Genomic DNA, 6,347 nt, shown 5'->3' with positions numbered 1-6,347 from the left:
CTGAACCAGTGGTGTGGGCTGTCTGTTATCACTGAAAGCTGTACAAGGCTCTCCATCCACTGTACTAAACTAAAATCAAGATAGATCAAAGATCTAATTTTAAAGCAGGAACTCTTAATCAGCTAGAAGGTAAAATTTATTTTTTTAAAGAAACTGGTATTTTATTTTCTGTTGACCTTGTCTCCATTTTTGCTTTAAGTGTCTGCTCAGGACCCACGTAGTGATTCCTACCCACTCAGTGGCCTAAGCAGTGGAGCTGCAGAACAGTCTTCTGTGGCCAGTTGAGCACCACAGTCTTTCATTGGGAACTACTGTATGGGTACAGAGAGTACCTGCATGTGTCAGACCAGCTCGCAACCTCACACTGAGTACCAGTGACTAGGAAGCTGGTGCAGTCCATTTGCCCTGACATTTCTCCTTGGTCACAGCCTTTTCAGCAGCAGACTTCTCTTCCTTTTGAATATCTTCAGGATCCCCGTGGAAGTAAATATCCCGCACGGCCTCCTGTGGGTGCTCATGGGAGATGGTGCCATGCATGTGCAGCACTTCCTAGGCCAGCATCCACCACACCAGACTGACTGACTCAGCTCCCTCATTGCAGGGAAAGGCCCTGGCCCCATAGCACAGAGGAGAATGTGTGTCACACAGAGCAATTGTTGGCAAACTGATGTAAGATGCCTCCATGAGGGACTGGTGGTTAGACCTGGGGTCAGTAACCACCAGTAGATGTAGCTCTCAAAAGATTGCCTAGATCTGGTTAGTGAAGGTCTCAATGCTCCTAAAGGATGTAACACTGACATCAGCAGGGTTTTCAATGGCAATGATGGTCTGAACTGCCAGGAGAAGCTTCTCCCTGGTCCTCTTCAGAGTTCTGATGTTGGCGCCATCACTTCTCCTTTTGTAGATATACTGCTCCATCTGGAAATCTTGTGTGTTGCCACCTAAGTGGGTTCCTGCTGTAAGGAACTTGAGGACATCCCCCTTCATTTGTAGGACATCATGAAAGTTTCCCCTTAAGTTACCATGGGAATCAAGAACAATGCTGTAGGTTCCCCTCATTGGGCAACATGGGGGAAAAAAACAAAATAGGTAAAACTTTCAAAGACATAGGCAAAGGCAAGAACCCCATTCTAAACAGAACCCCAATGGTGCAAGAAATAATACTGAGAATGAACAAATAGGATAATATCAAATTTAAAAGCATCTACACAGCCAAGGAAACAATCAACAGAGTGAAGAGACAACCTACAGAATGGGAAAAAGGTTTGCCAGCTGTTCCTTGGGCAGAGGACTGGCATTTACAATATATAAAGAACTCAAAAAATTAGACACCCTCCCCAAATAAAAGACCCAATCAAAAAAAGGGCAACTAAAGTGAATAGGCAGTTCTCAGAAGAAGTACAAATAGGCAATAAATAAATGAAAAAATGTTCAACATCTCTGGCCTTTAGAGAAACTCAATGTACATATAAATGTAATATAAGGGAATTTCATTCACAGTTGCCTTAATTCTATTACCCTTCTCCAGTAGATGCTGAAGTGAAATCTTGAAGAAAAATAACTACAAACCCTATCTCCAAGGAAGGCTGACCTAGAGCACTATTTAGAAAGGGGCTTTTAGAAAAAGTAAAGCTGTGACACATGTCCTGGGATGTGTCTTCTTTATGGGATGCAGCCTTGGATGGAAAGTAGCTTTGGAGAGTAGTTCTTGAACAGAGGCCACAGATTCTATGTTCCCATGGCTGGACTTCCAGATGTGACTGGTTTGTAAAATGTAGTTGTCAATCCGTTTGCATCAGCTGTCACCACCAAGAGGGGTGGTGCTGCAGAGGAGCTAAGAGTAGGGGTGGGAAGAGCAAAGGAGACAAGGAGGACCCTGAAGTTCAGCCATCATCGTTTTATGGGTCTGAGTGTGGTTTGTCTAAGATTAGAGGTCCTCAGAGAGTTCCTAGATGAATCCTCTGCTTCTTTTAATGAGGTAATTAGACCAAGAGATAGAAGAGGATTTGCCCAAAGTCATTCATCTACCAAGAAGATTCAGTAGAGCTTTATGAAAGCCCTTCTTATGCCAGGTGCTACAGCTGAGACATTGGCCTCAGAATCAGTATACCTGGGCCAGATTTCTGGCTCAACTTCTGTCATTTGAGAGGTTTAGCCAACTTCCTTAGCTTCTTCTTCTTCTTCTTTTTTTTTCTTTTTGGCAGAACCGGGGGTTGAACTCAGGCCCTTGCACTTGCCAGGGAAGCACTTATTCCACTGAACCATCTCCCCAGCCCTCTTAACCTGTTTCAGATGCAGCTCTCGCCTTCTTTTATAAAGTGAAGACTAGGGGCTGGGGAGATGGCTCAGTGGAATAAGCGCTTCCCTGGCAAGCGCAAGGGCCTGAGTTCAATCTCCGGTTCCACCTAAATAAATAAATAAAAATAAAGTGAGGACTATAGTAGACTCTTCCTGAAGGAATTATCACTCCAATTACACAACATAATTAATGAAAAGCATTCAACATGGCTCATGTGTAGCATGTTTGATGCATATTTTTTTAAATGTCCAATTCTTTTCTTTGCCTGCTGGAAAAAAAAAAAAACCCAACAACAACAACTGCTGCTCTGAGTAGATACTGGGACTCTCCAGAGCTGACTGTGAGCATCACATCTTGGCCTTTGCTCAAAACAGACACAGGGAAGGAAGAGGTCCTCCTCCCCACTCCTTTACTCACACTTTTCCTACTTAAGCTAGAATCACAAATGTAAATGCCCTCCAGGAAAAATAGGCATATTGAGTAAAGCAAGCCAGGTGAGATGGGTGGCAGCTTGGAGGGCAGAATTTGTTCCCAGCCTTATGACATGCCTTTGCTTGCACTCCTAGAGATGTGGAGAGCTCGTGTCAAAACAGCCATAATGGAGACAGTCAGAGACTGAATTATAAGGATGTTTGGAATAGTCCTGTGAACACACAGATTTTTGTCTGCTACCACCTAAACACTAGCTGTGTATCTTTTAACTAGTGACTGGAACTGAACACAAGGAACTGTGTGCTCAGCAAGATGTGGTGATTTAAGTTGCATTCTTGACCCCTTAGACACAAATCTGCGACCACACCAGAGATGAGTCCGTTACTATGCATTTAGCCTCTTTTTCCTTTCTTTTATCCTATCTAACTTTTATATTTTCTCATTTTTATTTAGAAAGACATCATGTTCAGGGTAACTTTCCAAACAAAAATATAAAATACAGGAATTTAAAGACTCTTACATAGCCATCCCTTTGGACATAGCCACAGTAAGAGTTGAGGGATATTCCTCCAGTTGTATTTTATTGTAATATATACTGCGTTAGTTTCTGAGGGCAGCCATGTCAAGTACCACAGACTGAGTGGTTTAAACAACAGGACATACTTCCTCACAGTTCTGGAGGCTGAAAGTCTGAGAGTAAGATTTCAGGAGAGTTGGTTTCTTCTACAGCATCTCTCTTTGGCTGATAGACATGTCTTCTTCCCACATCCACATATTGCTTTTCCTGTCTTGTGTTTTTTGCCTTCATATCTTATAAGGGCATCAGTTAATGTTGGATTAGCATTTATGGTAGTGATCTCCTTTACTATTAAGTTCAAATATGTGAAATCAAATTAAAAGTGAATTTATAACGTTCTCTTCAAAAAATTATGTAATGCTTGTGATTTTCTATTCATCATTTGGCTCAAGAAACTTATATCTCAACCTAGTTTTCCTCATCTCAGCTCTGGTATTGAAATGTAATAAAGTTATATTATCATACTAATAAAGTTGCTACCTAATCTTAAAAAATCTTTACTTAATGTAATAGAAGGAAAGTCTTACATAGATATTTTTAATATCTCAAAAAGTCTCAAGATTGTCTTTGGAAGGGAGCATTCTTACTTTCAAAAATATTTTCATAGTCAACTTAGACATATGCATGATTTCTGAAACTGAGAAGCCTGGTAGTGAAGTGTGGATTAGGAGGGTTTTCAAAAGCTTATTGGAGCAAAAGGAATTATTGTAGACTCCCAAGACTAACACAGGATAAAGGAAAGGGAAAGGGCAGTGACAGTCAAATTCCCAACACGAAAACTAAAAGGACTTTTAAGAGGGTGTTAATTTTCAGAGTTGACTGCTTACTGTTTTGACTTAAACTCCTCCATCTCTCCAAGTTTTCAGTGATGTTTCCTCAAATGAACATCCACGTGTGAGTGGGTGGGTGGGAGAAGGGCTCCAGGTCTAGATTTGCATCTCAGGATGGTCCACCATCTAAACTGACTCAGCAGCAGAAATGACAACCCTAGAGCAGGCATTAGAATCCTTTCCCATGGTGCTAGTTCCTGGGGACCCTTGCAGCCCCAAGAGGAAGGTGAATTCTGCATTCCAATCCAGGCCAATGCTGCAGACAGGGCAAAGTGAGCCTAGGACAGATACTAGGTCAGTTTAAATGTATAGTCTCAACAAGCAGGAGCAGCCATGAGAATGTAAAATACCTGGGTATCAGCAAAATTTTCATAAGTTACAGAGCAAATGTTTTAGATTATACTAATTGCTAGCAGGCTGCCCACAGCTGACACCTTGCCATTATCTAAAATGTCACTGGTTATAACTATGTCTTTCAGAGGAACTGATATCCTTATGTGGTTGGGCAAGTGAATCTCTGTATTGCTCATTTCCCCTCCTGGCAGGGACTGAGAATAAATATCCAAAATTTCAAAGCCACTGCTAGTTCTTCAAATGGTCTTTTTTAAAACAGAAAAAAATTATCATTTTTTAAATCTGTAAAATGTGACTAATCATTGTAGCTTCTAATTGGATCATGGGAAAGATTAAATGATTAACATGTATAGATTAAATGATTAATGTGTATAAAGTGCTTTAGAAGTACAGTAGACCCTTGACTTATAACTCAATTCATTCACAAGAGCTGGTTGTAAATCACATTGGGCATAAATCAAGACTATTTTTTCTATAAGCAGTAACAGAAATATCCAAAATGTATTCCAAACCCCTCAAAGCACTCCTTTGCTAACCTTTTCATAATAAAAGAGTTGTATAATGTGTGTAATTTATCAAAAACACCAATAATCTTCCAAGTGTATTCAGAACCACAAAGTTGTAAAATGTGTCTCGCTTACCAGAAACGATGATTTCATATTATGTGTGCCACTCAAGTTGACATCTTTGGCTTGCAGGAGGAAGGATGAAATGGAAGGAGAGCCCCCTTCTGGCATCAGGACTCTGGTTCTCTGGTGTTCTTTCTTTCCTTGAGGGAATCTGTAGCCTACTAGGACTTGTTTCCAGCTCACTAGGTCTCAACCTCTTCAGAACTGAAAAGTGGTCTAAGGTTGTCTGTGGCTTTTTTTTTATTATTGTATTTAGAACAGGGTCTACAGGGTCTCACTACACAGATCAGACTTGTAGTGATGCTCCGACATCACTCTTGAGACTGTTGTAGTGGTGCTGCATGCCAGTAATCCCAGCACTTGGGAAGCCCAAGTGGGATTACTGGCGCGCACCACTACGCCCAGTCTCAATCACATCTCAGCATGCCCCAGAGGTAGGACTGGCACAGCACACCTGGGATCAAGCCCTGGTCCCTGAGCTTGCCTAAGCAGGCACTTTAGTCCACTGAGCTATCTGGCCAGCCCTTATTGCTGTCTTATCTTTAACACTGTTCTTTGCCATTGTGATTGCTTTCTTTACTTTCCCTTCTTCCTTCCTTAGCTTCTTTCCTAGCTTTGTGGGGACCTTTTTTTTTTATTTTTTATTGGTAGAACCGGGGATTGATGTGGGGACCTTTTTGATAGCAGTAACTATAGTGATTTTGTGAAGCACTGGTCAAAATCACATCCACAAACACATGTATCTGGGCTCAGACTGACGCTTACACTAACATACACTCTTCTCATCTCATGAGTCTTTGTTCACAACCACAAAAGCAGCTGGCCTTTGGGTAATAATTTAAGACTTTGGGTGTAAGTTAAACCAAAAATCCCAGCTATAACCCAAGTTGTTTATATGCAAGATTGGTCATAACTTTGAGGGGTCACTCCAACTGGCACATCGTAAATCTTATGCATATTCATTAGTGTATCAATATTGTCTCATTATTATGCTTAGTACAGTAAGGGAAATTAAGCTGGGAAGGGGAATTCTAAGAGGAAACTGCTCAGAGCTCACAAAATGGACTTGGTTCAGGAAGTGGACTGTGTAACTTAGCTCCTCCTCTATCATCTCAAGCCTTGAGGAAAGTTAGCTATTGTCCAAAAACTCATGGGAAGTTTTTTAGGAGGGGAGTTGCAGAAGAAAGAATTATAGAAGAGTGGAGTTGCAGAGCAGGGGAGAGAGA

General features: G+C 41.3%; 1 pseudogene; it reads right to left on the bottom strand.

Moving 5' to 3' along the window:
• Positions 1 to 308: 308 nt before the first annotated feature.
• LOC101572403 lies at positions 309 to 1,059 on the bottom strand (annotated as a pseudogene).
• Positions 1,060 to 6,347: the final 5,288 nt, after the last annotated feature.

Source organism: Octodon degus, unplaced genomic scaffold (assembly GCF_000260255.1).
Source record: "Octodon degus isolate 3935 unplaced genomic scaffold, OctDeg1.0 scaffold00297, whole genome shotgun sequence".
Lineage (NCBI taxonomy): Eukaryota > Metazoa > Chordata > Mammalia > Rodentia > Octodontidae > Octodon > Octodon degus.
Note: the sequence above shows the minus strand (reverse complement) of the source record. Positions and strands in the feature narration are given on the sequence as shown.